The following is a 15,000-nucleotide window of genomic DNA, read 5'->3' on the forward strand; positions in this document are numbered from 1 at the left end:
ACTGTATAGTGCTATATCAGCAGCAGCAGCAGCATGTATACTGTATAGTGCTATATCAGCAGCATGTATACTGTATAGCGCTATATCAGCAGCAGCATGTATACTGTATAGCGCTATATCAGCAGCAGCTTGCATGTATACTGTATAGCTATATCAGCAGCAGCATGTATACTGTATAGCTATATCAGCAGCAGCTTGCATGTATACTGTATAGTGCTATATCAGCAGCAGCAGCAGCATGTATACTGTATAGCGCTATATCAGCAGCAGCAGCATGTATACTGTATAGTGCTATATCAGCAGCAGCAGCATGTATACTGTATAGCGCTATATCAGCAGCAGCTTGTATACTGTATAGTGCTATATCAGCAGCAGCAGCATGTATACTGTATAGCGCTATATCAAGGCAACCAAAGTGCTTTGCAGTGGAGGGGGAACCACCAATTTGTAGCACCCACCACCTCTCTAACCACCACACACACACACACACACACACACACACACCTCACTAACCACCACACACACACACACACACACACCACCAACTCACTAACCGCCACCACTGTGTAGCACCCACCACCTCTCTAACCACCACACACACACACACACACACACACCTCACTAACCACCACCACAGTGTAGAACCCACCACCTCACTAATCATCACCACACACACACACACCTCACTAACCCCACACACACACACACACACACACCTCACTAACCACCACACACACACACAGACCTCACTAACCACCACCACAGTGTAGAACCCACCACCTCACTAATCATCACCACACACACACACCTCACTAACCCCCCCCCCCCCCCGCCCCCCCCCACACACACACACACACACCTCACTAACCCCACACACACACACACACACACCTCACTAATCATCACCACACACACACACCTCACTAACCCCACACACACACACCTCACTAAGCACCACCCACGTGTAGCACCCACTATGAGCCATTCTGAGGCAGCTTGAGGTGGAGAGGAAAGGAGGAGCCGCCTGTGCAGCACGTATGGACTCCTGAATGGAGCAGGAAACTGCTGCTTCCCTTACGATAATACAACACAACAGAGCAAGCACCACAGCAGGCTACTGTACAAACTATCCAAGAACACACACACACACACACACACACACACATACCCGTTTGTCGGGCTAAGAGGACAATTTACGAAAATTTTCGTAAATCAGACTTAACACAGGGATACAGGGACACAGGGTTCCCGTGGTGCTAGAGCTACAAAACACATATCAAACTTCATGAAAAAAATCAGGGAACCTATACAACGCTTAAAATTAAAAGATTTCCTTGCCAAACCTGAGATATAAAAAATAGCTGTTTTTCAGACTTTTTGGTGGTTTGTAAAGACTTTTCTAAAACAGGGTCTATAAGGACAGTGTGGTGTACAAGGTCAGTGATGTCATCATACACATACACTGAGTATAACCTGCTTTGAAAGGACACAAGGTCTGTAAGGCCAGGTCACACACATACACCGAGTATAACCTGCTTTGAGAGGACACATGGATTATTAGACCAAAGTGACTAAGGCACACCATTATAATAATATGGAATATTTATTAAGAGGTATTTTTTGTTTTCTTTGTTGACCTACAGTTGTACATTATAATTTGGCACATAAGTTGAACTACAGTAAGTGTAAAATAACTCATCACATTGGGACATAATTTTCAGATAATGTACATAAGGAGCACAATAACTCCATTCTACACTTCTTCCTCTAGAAAACATCAGCACCTCCAATCAAATTCTGGCAAGTTAGAAAAGATAACACCTCTTATCAACAGGTGGGCCAAGTGTCATTAAATCAACTGTAGGTACAACACAAAAACAGTGCTTGCATCCACTAGGATGAGCTCAGCCCCACCAGCACTTATCTTTGCATGCTTGCTCACTAGTATTATGGAGGTTTCCATGTCCTGAAACAACTGCCAACCTGCAATCATGTTTCATATCCTCACTGCAACTGGCTTGTCGACGGTCTGCCATTGCCCATTGCACAGAATCACACATGACCTGAGAAAAGAGCCTTTTTTTGTAGGTTTGTCATTATTAACACACAACACAACATTTGCTGTATCACTGAACTGTATTTGGTCACCTCAAGAATCCGTTCCTTCACAATGGACAGCATTGTAAAAACTAATAAAGGGAAATAAATGTGAATCCTGACATGAAAAGGTCAAGGCTAAAAAACAAAACAAACAAAAACCTGCTGTGAGCAAAATAAATTAAGTGAAATAAATCATTTCTGAAAACAAGACACCAACTTATAAAACAAAAGTAAAGCTCAGCCTAGCCAAAAGTGGATCCAAGACAGGGTGTTCTTTTCCTTGCACTTCAGGCACTGCTTACTAGTAAGTGACACCGTTTTCAATAAAAGGCCTCATATGTTTCATCACAACTTGTATCTCCTCCTCAGACCACTGTCTCTTCACACACCGCCTTGATGAAACCTGAACAATTAAAAAAAAGATTGGAAGATAAAAAAATATATATATTAAAATATGTACCTTAAATATGTACTTACAGGTAGAGATGTTGCTGTTCAAAATTGCCAAACAAGCTGGAACTTGTGTAGACAAGATGTGCGTGATCATGAAAAGCCGAATACATCTCGCTTCTTTATATGCTTTTATATGTGTAGCCTGAAAATGAGACCCACACAGTTCGTATAGATACGCTGAGTTTTGTTCTTATGATCACACATAACAGATATCTATGCATTGAAGAATAGCATGAAGGAAGGTGGGTCTTGTTTTAAATACTGTTATAGCTCAAGTGGACGCTATACGCTTTTAGAAAATATATAGTTTAGGGTGGTCAATCTGTTGTCCCTGGACAGTACAGGCCAAAATGTATCAGCCGTTCACTTGATATGCATATACATAATAGAGGACTATGTATTGAGCATGGCATGGATGAAGGTGGGACACGTCTTAACTGCTATTATATCTCATCTACACGCCATATACTTTTAGAAAATGTATAGTTTAGGGTGGTCAATCTGTTGTCCCTGTACAGTACAGGCCAAAATGTATCAGCCGTGCACTTGATTTGCGTATACATAATAGAGGACTATGCATTGAGCATGGCATGGAGGAAGGTGGGTCTGGTTTTAAATACTGTTATAGCTCAAGTGGATGCTATACGCTTTTAGAAAATATAAAGTTTAGGGTCAATCTGTTGTCCCTGGACCAGGGCTGTACACTGCGAGCACCTCGTCGCAAATGCGAGGAAATATACAGTATATTAGTGCTAATTGAAAATATGAAATGGGAGCACAGGTGCGAGTACTGAATTCAACCCTTTTATTCGCATTTTGCTCCTAAAAATCCACACCAAGTGGATCAAAGTATAGGCTAGTACAATTTTCGCGCATCTGTATACAAATTTCATAGTTGACAACTCTAACGCTCCTGGCTGGAAACTCACGCTTTCAGCATCAACCTCGCTGTCTCTCACACACGCAATAAATGTCACTCCAAAACCATTTTTCTTTTTCTTCAATCTGTTTGTTAGCAGTTGGTGACTTTGTAGCGATTAGCCTACCGTTGAAACGGCAAACCATGATAAGAATGTTGACTATATAGCCTACAATTACCGTGTTCATTTCAAATATTATTATTATCACGGTTGATAAACACGGTGTGGAAACCGTGTTAGCTTCACCCCAGCCTGCATTTCACATAGGCCTGGTTGACTTCTATGAGAGAAATCCGACTGATTCTGTTATGATGGATTTAACCACGATTTGGTGTAGGCTACACCTGCTTTAAAAAGGCGGAACATTTTCATTGCAAATGTGCACATCATATAGCCACTCTGCGTCTTTGTATGGAGGTTACATTCACATTAATTCCATTCCACTAACGTTATCAGGAGAATACCGTAACGTTTTATTTTGAGCTCTGGTTGTCACTCATTGGATATAACAGATATAGCCTACCAAACTCCAAGACGAGTCATGGTAGCCTAGAGTAAGTTAAGCACCCAGCCAATTAAACATGACCAAGGAAAAAGTGACAACTCACGATGCCATGCCATGGTAGGCTACCTAAATCATAGAAGTTAACGTTACTGGACAGTGGACACTCATCTTTTCTATTACACCAGAGATATTTGTCTTTACCTTTGTTCGTTTTTTGAACATTTAAGTTATTTAATGAAAACATGATGTATCCTTGAACTATGCTTGACTCTTTTCCTGAAACCGAATGAAACCTAATTATGTTCACGTACATCTTAAAGTGACAGGCACTCAATTAGACCTACACACCACCCCTGTAATATCATTACAGTGTAATCAATATGAAGTATTCATTTTACTGAATATTTTAAGCTATAAGTAATTATGCAGATCCTAAAATGCTATAAATTGATAACAAAATGTATACAAATTCTGAATACAAAATATGAAATAGAAACAAGACAAGCCATTTTCTGTGTGTGTAGGGTTTGAGCAGAGACTATGATTGCCACTGCTGTGAATGATCTGTATCCTGCTTAAGGCAAGAAGGTTTTCAAGGAAATTTCATAGTGCTCCTAAATTTTTTTCTGTGCTCCTAAACTTTTTCATTAGTGAAAAAGCTTAGCGTATAGCCCTGCCCTGGACAGTACAGGCCAAAATGTATCAGCTGTCCACTTGATATGCATATACTGTACATAATAGAGGACTATGTATTGAGCATGGCATGGATGAAGGTGGGACATGTCTTAACTGCTATTATATCTCATCTACACGCCATATGCTTTTAGAAAATGTATAGTTTAGGGTGGTCAATCTGTTGTCCCTGTACAGTACAGGCCAAAATGTATCAGCTGTGCACTTGATTTGCGTATACATAATAGAGGACTATGCATTGAGCATGGCATGGAGGAAGGTGGGTCTGGTTTTAAATACTGTTATAGCTCAAGTGGACGCTATACGCTTTTAGAAAATACACTGCTCAAAAAAAGAAAGGGAACACTCATTGGAGTATGGCATCAAATCAGTCACACTTGTGGGATATTGATTTTGCCAGTTATGTAACAGATTGACTAGGGCTATGTCCAGAAGTCAAGCGTGCGCGCTGGGCAGCGTGCATTTTCCGGAAGTTACGTCAGAATAGACTGTCCGAAAGTCAAGCGCTCTCACTAGTTGGGTACTTCGTTTGGCGTGATTTCCAAGCGTGCATCGATGCATCTTTTTTGCCCTCAGATATCCCATAATCCATTGCGCAGCGCAGGTCAAGCTCCGCACAACATGCAAATCGTCAACACACCCACCTCCCCGAGTCAGGTGACGCCAACTAGTTAGTGCTGTCCAAATGTAGGTAGGGACGTACACTGAGGAGCAAACTAACTACGATGCTACTGACAAGAAGGTACTATCCAGCGTGCACGCTTGACTTCTGGACACAACCCTGCTTTGATATCAGCAAAATTTGCGACAGGTGTACTAGAGGGCCAACTGTGAGACGACCCCATAACAGGAATGGCTTTACAGTTGGTGGCAACTGGTAATTTTTGGGAGACTACCCTGTGCAACCTCTGTAGGCTCCAGATACTGGCTTATGTTTCCAGTAGTAACACTGACCCTATCCAAATGCAAAACTAGTGAAAAATCAGTCAAGAAGGATGAAGATGGAAAAATTACCAGTTGCCACCACCTGTAAAGCCATTCCTGTTTTGGGGTCGTCTTATGGTTGGCCCTCTAGTACACCTGAGGGATATTCCACGAACGGAGGTTTAACAAACACAGAGTTAACGCTGAACTCTAGGTTGATTGACCCTGAGCCGACTAAACCAGAGCTGTCAGTTCCACCGCGCCGGTTATGAATTAGTTTAATCAACACGGGGTTGGTTAACACTGGGTTGTGCGCGTACACGGCAAACCTATAAAGACGTGATGTATGGAGCATGGAAATCCTGATCGAAAGGGCGAAACAGGCTAGCTGCCAGTAGGGGCGTCTAGATTTCTAGGCGAGAAACGGGCCGCATGTTTATCAGAACTCGAACGCAGGCTGTAATAAATTAGAAAAAGTTTTAAAAAGTAACACCAAAGCCTCTGCCATTCAGAGAAACCCTGGTAGCGGAACGCTGACTGCGTGAATGCATACAAAAGCACGTTCCTAAACATTTTAACTATGAATCTATTCATATCTCAGCTAAGTTTTCTTAGCATTCCTACCACATAACCTGTTATTTTATAAAGATGTAGGCTACTCCGATGGGCCCAAGCGATCATCTGATCAAGTAAAGATAAAATATTACGATTCATGGTAGTAATTATATAATTTTTCCACAAACATTTCTACATCTCTTTGCGCGGAATGGCTACATTGTGAAGGACGGCGCATGCAAAGATTACACAAGCCCGTTCGGACACACTCTTATACTACGTAGGCATTGAAATTTGGACTTCAATATCCCAAATGTGTTTTCAATCGCGGGTTCTGCTGTGTGCCAGGTTAAATGTTGCCTGTGGTCCAGGAGCGGGATTAGGGTACAGGGTGATGAGCGTCGGGAGGCATGGATACCCTCGATCCCAAAGGAGCTACCCATCGAATTGCGCTGCGACCAAATGCAAACTTTGAGCTATCTTGTACAAGCACATCAATTATAAAAGTTCTATGATATGTTCATAATGCAACGCAGTTGGTTGAAATGTATAGCTCAAATTACATCCTGGCATCGTAGACCGAACCAGCCAATTTTGCCTCCACATAAGTATAGGCTAATCATGTACGAAGCATCATATCATCTAATGATACAATCGACAGCGATTAACAAACTATCTTGAAGATATTGGAAATGGGCAATATAGGCCGCGTATACCTACCTAAACATTTATACTGTGATAGCCTTTCCTTTTAATCAGCCTCATATATGGCTGGGGCCTATAGGCACTTGTGCCATCAATGTACCCAATGACATAATATTGTAATCGAATGGTATCATAGTGATACCCATATGAAATGTCAACAGCAGGAAAGAGGATGAAGTCGCGCACTAACCGCTCCAGCGCAAGACAGACTTTACGCACTGATTGGCAGACCGTAGCTTTCTCTATGCTCAGCATCTCAAATACTGTACAGAAAACTATACGTCGCAAACGAAGAGCTGTGCAAATAGTTTGCAGTGAACTGAGGCCCTGGGTCAATATACCTGGTTTTGTGATAAAACCGGCTTTGTGGAATACCCCTCTGTAGTAAATTCTGTTGACATCAAAGCAGGTCAACCTGATTCACAACCACCTCTGTTACATAACTGGCCAGATCAATAGCCCACAAGTATGACTGACTTGATACTATACTCCTATGAACCAGTGTTTTTAGCAGTGCATATAGTTTAGGGTGGTCAATCTGTTGTCCATGGACAGTACAGGCCAAAATGTATCAGCTGTCCACTTGATTTGCGTATACATAATACAGGACTATGCATTGAGCATGGCATGGAGGAAGGTGGGACACATCTCAACTGCTGTTGTATCTAATCTACATGCCATATGCTTCTAAAAAAAATGTATAGATTATTGTGGTCAATCTGTTGTCCCTGTACAGGACAGGTCAAAATGTATCAGCCGTTCACTTGATTCGCGTATACATAATAGAGGACTATGCATTGAGCATGGCGTGGAGGACGGTGGGTCTGCTTTTAAATACCGTTGTAGCTCAAGTGGGCGCTATACGCTTTTAGAAAATATATAGTTTAGGGTGGTCAATCTGTTGTCCCTGGACAGTACAGGCCAAAATGTATCAGCTGTCCACTTGATTTGCATATACATAATAGAAGACTCTGTATTAAGCAATGGCATGGAGGAAGGTGGGACACTGCTTAACTGCTGTTATATCTCATCTACACGCCATATGCTTTTAGAAAATGTATAGTTTAGGGTGGTCAATCTGTTGTCCCTGGACAGTACAGGACAAAATGCATCAGCTGTCCACTTGATTTGCATATAATAGAGGAATATGTATCGAGCATTGCATGGAGGAAGATGGTGCATGCATTCCTTTTTTTGCTTATCACACCCCTGTTCTAACCATTGGTCAATTTCAAAACACAGGTAAATTCAAACTCACCTCACAAGCGGAGTCGTTTGGTGCGGCTCTGGATGATTGACACTCCAATCTGGATTTGGTCTCTGCACAAGAGATCACAGGGAGATTGAGTGCTTGTCATAAAACCACATAACGGCATAACATACTCAACTCACATCCCTGACTAAAACTGGCCTGATATTGCCATATGGTTTTGATGCTGCAAACCGTTAGCAGGCATGACATGCAATGCCAAAGTTAACAACATTTACTCAAAACTATCACTGACCACTGGCAAGGGCTGTTGAGAACACAGGGGGAGACACCTCTTGGTGCTGGACACCAACTTCTCCAATCCCCTCTTTTGTAGTTGAAGTGCTACATTGACCTCTGACATAGTGCATCTAAAAAAGGAAAGCAATATGCAAAGATTAACAGGTATCAACTAGTACAGATAGGAATACTCCATACAGTTTGTGCAAAGACAACATATTTAACAAGATTTAGCAACCATTTTGTTTAAGGGGGGCATGTCACTGCATCAGAAATGTCAGCATCAAGCTGCAAGAAACAGGTGACAATGCATTACGTACACATACTGTAGATCCCAGAACTAAGAATGTGTATTAAAGAGAGAAAACACTATTCCTTAACTAGCCACTTTACAAGCAGGTGCTATAGTTGCTACATCTGTGAGGACAGTTTGTAACATAGACAAACTCATGGTATGCAAAGACACTGTCTTTTGGACTTTTAATGACCTCCATGCTCAAACCCCCAGACTTCCACTATTGAACTCCCAGTGTATGGCACACTCAGAAAAACACCAGTGTTAGGGGGACACCATGGTTAGTAAAGACCATCCATACTGAATAGAAGGCATTTCCACTATTGAACTCCCAGTGTATGGCACACTCAGAAAAACACCAGTGTTAGGGGGACACCATGGTTAGTAAAGACCATCCATACTGAATAGAAGACATTTCCACTATTGAGCTCCCAGTGTATGGCACACTCAGAAAAACACCAGTGTTAGGGGGACACCATGGTTAGTAAAGACTATCCATACTGAATAGAAGACATTTCCACTATTGAGCTCCCAGTGTATGGCACACTCAGAAAAACACCAGTGTTAGGGGGACACCATGGTTAGTAAAGACCATCCATACTGAATAGAAGGCATTTCCACTATTGAACTCCCAGTGTATGGCACACTCAGAAAAACACCAGTGTTGGGGGGACACCATGGTTAGTAAAGACAGCCCATACTGAATAGAAGGCATTTCCACTATTGAACTCCCAGTGTATGGCACACTCAGAAAAGCACCAGTGTTGGGGGGACACCATGGTTAGTAAAGACCATCCATACTGAATAGAAGACATTTCCACTATTGATCTCTCGGTGTATAGCACACTCAGAAAAACACCAGTGTTGGGGGGGGACACCATGGTTAGTAAAGACCACCCATACTGAATAGAAGACATTTCTACTGTAGCTTCAAAATGCTTACTAACCATTGGTCAATTTCAAAACACAAGTAAATTCAAACTCACCTCACAAGCAGAGTGGTTTGGTGTGCCTCTGGATGATTGGCACTCCAATCTTGATTTGGTCTCTATACAAGAGAACACACAGAGATTCAGTGCTTAACTGAACTCAACTTTCCTAAAACCACATAACGGCATAACATACTCAACTCACATCCCTGACTAAAAATGGCCTGATGGCCACATGTGTTTCATGCTGCAAACCATTAGCAGGCATGACATGCATTGCCAGAAGTTAACAACATTTACTCAAAACTATCACTGACCACTGGCAAGGTATGTTGAGAACACAGGGGGAGACAATTCAGCATCTGTTGAGGAGAACACAGGATATGAAGGTGCAGTGCTTTGCAAGACCCCAGCGTTTACCAAGCATTGTTCAATCTGGGACTCACCTCTGAATACGTCTGAAGAGAAAACAATGGGTTCCAAGTCATGGGCGTTGTCACCAAGCTCTGCAATGGAGTGTTGGCCAGGAGGGATGTTTGCACCACTGAGCTGTGTCTAAACAAGTTAAACAGAAAGATGCACATGTGAACTTCATCTACACAAAAATGTAATTTAATTAAATGTATTGTCATTCAGCATTCTATTGTAAAATTCCCATATCACATTTCTGGCTGCATTTTGTTCTACATTAGTACACCTAGAAAATATATTTTGCGAAATAATTATTATGTAAGGGATAATGGACGACACGCCGTGCGGTTATTCAAAGTTAATGCACGTTCTAGACGGTGATACGGCCCGACGTGAAGCGGTGGGACGTTCCGTCTAGAAAAGTGTCAAGCTGGCATATCCCAGTGTCAAGCTGGCATATCCCAAGCGTTGTCAAGCTGGCATATCCCAGGATTCTGATGAACGTTAACTTTGAAAGATTGCTATTTTTCTTAGCCTACTGCCACCCAACTAGCTAAAAGCCACCTCAGTCATATGCTAAATGTTACTATGATCTGAACGTCTGTATTTTACAGCGTGTATGTAACGTAACGTGACAGTGCATTTAAACTTCACAACGAGTTTGGCGAATTAATATTCAAGTGTGATACGGCCAACAAATTGGAATTACTTCATAGCCGTGCGCATATCGAAAGTTAATGCACACCCTTATAGAACGCAGGACAATGGGGAATTCAACCAAGCAGAGGAATAATTACGAATAATTCACTACACTATAAAACTACAGTATGCCAGGTGTACGTGGTGATGCTTTGCATTGTGACCTACTTCTTTCCTTAGCCATTGTAAAACAATAGGACTTATTGCTTTAACAGACAGCTGTATTTAACCTAACCTTACAAGCAAAACTGCCTGATGTCATATTGCAAGACTGGACTTCTGGCCTCTCTCTGGTCTCTGTAGAATACAGGAAAAAATATGAGGAAGGTTAGGGAGGGTGGGTTTGTGCTTCACTCTATAAGCAACCACACCATCACTGGTTCACATGGTTCACTGGGACAAAATAGGTTTAGAAGTCCACCACAACAAGGTAAAACAATCTCAGTAAACATGGCTATATGTGGCATAAGTGTTTCTCCCTCATCTACAGCACACCATTGACATTATAAAACATGGAGTCAAACAGCCACTGACCTTCAATAAAGACTGTGGATGACATGATTTGGTCTTGGAAACTGTCTTTAATAGACTCTTGGGCAGCAGTGCTTATAACAGTAAGGGGAACCTACAAAACATACAGGACAAACCAAACAGATAAACTAGCTGGCATAGTGACTTCTATTTTTTGGTTACAATTGTTGGCACTAGCAAGTGATGGATATTGAGTAATTTCAGTGGCATCATGAAACTGACACAGCTTAACACACAGTGGCTTTTAAGACAGAGATACTTTCATTGTTATCAAGGTGTCAAAATATAGACTATATTGTTTACAAATTGACACCAATTCATAAGGAAAAAATCAAAATAACCCACCTCTTTGCGCCAGGGCCATTCCTTCCCACCATAGTCAAAGGTGATTTCAGTTCCGGACGCAATTTCCTTCAGTGCAAAAAGGCACAGATGTGGCTTCCCTCCTGCTTCAATAAACTTAATTCTGGAATTTGGTGACTTGTGCTCATCGTTTACCAGTCGTCCAAATGATCCATCTTCAAGTGCTCCATCAATACTGCAAATGTACAAACATCATGCACTAAACATACGCTTATAGAGACACATTCATTTTAACTGTACTTTAATTTGTAAGCAACTACACTAACATCCAATACAAGTATAGCTGTTCGATGCACAGTTAATTGCAACATGAGATCTTTACTTCAGAAATCCTGAATTCTCACTATAGAAATCTAAACATATTAGTCATTCTGAACCTACCACCATGTCTTCTGCTTCCATGTGAAGTCAAACATGAAGATTGAATGAACATGCACTGTGGTACAGTTTACGCCTATGTTCAGCTTCAGCTGCATCAATGAGCTCCCCTCTATACTCCAACACAAAGTCTCCTTGATTGAAGACAGCTGAAGTGAAGATACCACGACCTGCAGACACAACCTTATTAGAGACACAAGGGTAGCAGACTATCCATTGGATTCAAATCAGCACTGCAAATAATCACAGAAAATTTAATTATTCCTATAAATTGCTACAATACAAGGCTATGCTTTTTTAGTTCTACATAACACATTAATCCCACTATTGACTACAATAGTATTGAAACACTATTACCAACTTTATTCATTTATATTGATGTACAATGAATAGTCATAGACTGAAAACCACTGGTCACAATATCAATTCATGAACCTGTGACGTGTAACCTTAGGCTGGGTGAACCCTGCCTGACCTGCCGGCAAATTTGGATTTCGCCCGACAGCTCAGGCTGGAAACCTGCACATCTATCTCCCATGCTTCCTGTCCACAACCTTTGGGTCCAATCACAAACTAGCTTATCCAACAGACGTACCAGATCATTGGTCTGATTGGTTGAAGGACTAGCATACAGAGTCATTTGAACGATGCCCATTGATCACGCCTCTTGTGCAGTAGAAATAATAAAGAGCAGACTCCCCATATTAATGTTTAGTTTAGCTTAGTATGGTGATAACCAGACTAGTGTAAGCAGGGGTTAAATTGGGATTGGTTATGTTGGGGGGCTCTACCCCGTACCCGCCTCCGGCCTGCCCAAATATACATTAGTAAAATACCCTCTAATTTGATAACCATACCATATTGCCCCCCATACCGTATTGTTATTGTTTATTATTGTGTATATTGTTTTGAAGAAAATTCTGTGGGGGTCTGGGGGTCCTCCCCCAGAATTTTTTTACTATCATACATGTTATTTGCTACATTCTAGTGCATTTTAATGGGTTGTTATCTGACTTTACAGAGGTAGGTTGAGCCATAATATTTAAAATCTTGTCACAATGTTAAGGTGAAAAATCAGCATGTGGAGAAATGTTCAATATATTGGTGTAAATATTGATCCCTCCACAAACAGACACACATAATTACTAGTAGCTAAAAATGTTTTGTCATTTGTGTAGCCTACTGATTTCAAGACTATTACACTTAGTCATATCTTTAATGGGGTGTGTAGGTCTCTAATTGATTGCACATTAGTGGTGTGTGCAATTGAGTGCCTGTCGCTTTAAGAAATACGTGAGGGTGATTAGCCTTCATTCTCACGGTTTTACGCGAGTGAAACAAAGTTACATAGTGCATGACAAGGATATTTGGATGCAATTCTTTATGCTTTCTGTGTCATTAGATAAAATACATGTTCAAAACACTAACAAGTCGAAGAAAATCGTTCTGGGATCATATAAGAGATGAGTGTTTTGCAGTGTTCCTTTATGATTTTAGTGAGCACTATGACTTTAGTTAGCAAGCTCTTTCCAGGTACAGTTGCGTAGAACGCGGTGGGCAGCACAGATAAACGTGCCGCACCACCTCAACTACTCGCTGAGGAGCAAGTATGATCAAATCAGTCGCGAACGTAGTAGAAGAGAAGTGTTAGTGTTCTATAATCTCTGATCGCGAATGCCCTACTGAGCTTTGAGAGGTCGTCTTGGTATCAGGAAAACTAGACGATTTTTGTCAATTGTTAAAAAATAGATTGTTTAATCAGAACTAAAAAGCGTGAAAAAGGTTCGTTGCTTATGAGTTGTGATACCGCATGAGCTTATGTGCCGGGGCTCAGCCCCGGAGAGCCCCGGCCCAATTTAATCACTGAGTGTAAGCCCTCAGTCTAGCCTACAGTGTATCAAAGTCACTCACCTTTAACTGGATTAATTTATTTGATTTCTGAAATTGAATTCTTGTCTCTTCCTGCAAGGATGTGATTAGTGGCATCCTGAAGGGGAGTAGTTATCCGTGGCATGACTTAAAGGAAATTAAGAACAACAATGTAAACAACACAACATGACTACTTAGTTTTCATCTCTCTAATACCATGGATATTCAAACTGTTTCAATTGAGTTCTATGCTCTCATAACATTCACATAACATTTCCCTGATGTAATCATGCTATACTTAATCCTCCACCGTATGCTCAGATACTATGACAATGCATAAGCCATGTTGACCAGCTAAGCAATGTTTTGAAGCTCAAACCAAAATCCAAAATGAAGGACCCCTGGTAGACATACTATTAACTTTATCATTACCAAAGACGTGGCTATGAAACATTGATCCGAATGAAGAGAATCACGACCGGAAAAAAACAACAACAAACAAGACATAGGCTACGCTGTCAAAGGATGAAGCCGACACAATTTGAGGCAAATCATTAACTTAACCAACACGATATATATTGTGAAAACGTGTCAACATTTGTATGCGCTGAACTTAAAGCTTACGAAGCCATTTAAACCCCCTACCCCCCCTGGCCAGAAGCCCAAACTAATGCTAACATTTGCACAAAGAGCAACGTTTGAATGCATTTTGCTAGCGGAATTGACATTAGTAAAAATCCAATGCTTCTGATGAAAAGCAAACGAAAACAAAAGACGTGTTCAGCTGTTTGCCAGTGCATTCATAAAGCAGTTATTTGACGACCGCTTAGTTTGTCCAACATGACCTGTTGAATGTAGGCTACGTTTTCATTTGTTAGTTGCTCTGAATACAATACAGTTAATCTTAACACACGTTTTCCAGATGGAATAACATTGATATGCCATCTTTCAACAATACTGATCGTAACTTACCTGCCAACATTGGTGTTTTGCTCCTTGTTTTCGGTAGGCTAGTTAAAATATTCACCCCACTGGCATCCAGGCTACCTAGCCGGCTAACAGTAGATCATGAACTACCTAGATCAGAGGCTCCGGTCGCCTTGCAGTCTCATTGGCAATCGCATGCACCTGGCCAGCCAGCTGACAGCCCTAAATTATCAAGTAAATTACATACCAATAGG

At 41.3% G+C, this 15,000-nt stretch overlaps 1 protein-coding gene and 2 long non-coding RNA genes across 3 annotated transcripts in view; all 3 read right to left on the minus strand.

Annotated features, from left to right (window-relative positions):
* LOC134067812 (pecanex-like protein 1) overlaps window positions 1–15,000 on the minus strand; it is a gene marked incomplete at its 3' end in the record, with an annotated part of 33,095 nt that overhangs the window by 3,426 nt on the left and 14,669 nt on the right.
* LOC134068192 (uncharacterized) lies at window positions 1,972–8,482 on the minus strand. The gene is made up of 3 exons (XR_009936613.1): window positions 8,361–8,482; window positions 8,114–8,175; window positions 1,972–2,503 (listed from the first exon to the last, which is right to left on the minus strand). It is a non-coding gene; the product is annotated as an uncharacterized LOC134068192 (long non-coding RNA).
* On the minus strand, window positions 10,048–13,951 carry LOC134068227 (uncharacterized). Its single transcript, XR_009936622.1, has 6 exons — window positions 13,862–13,951; window positions 11,954–12,120; window positions 11,555–11,747; window positions 11,213–11,303; window positions 10,919–10,975; window positions 10,048–10,123 (listed from the first exon to the last, which is right to left on the minus strand). It is a non-coding gene; the product is annotated as an uncharacterized LOC134068227 (long non-coding RNA).

This window comes from Sardina pilchardus, chromosome 20, assembly GCF_963854185.1.
Source record: "Sardina pilchardus chromosome 20, fSarPil1.1, whole genome shotgun sequence".
Taxonomy (NCBI): Eukaryota; Metazoa; Chordata; class Actinopteri; order Clupeiformes; family Clupeidae; genus Sardina; species Sardina pilchardus.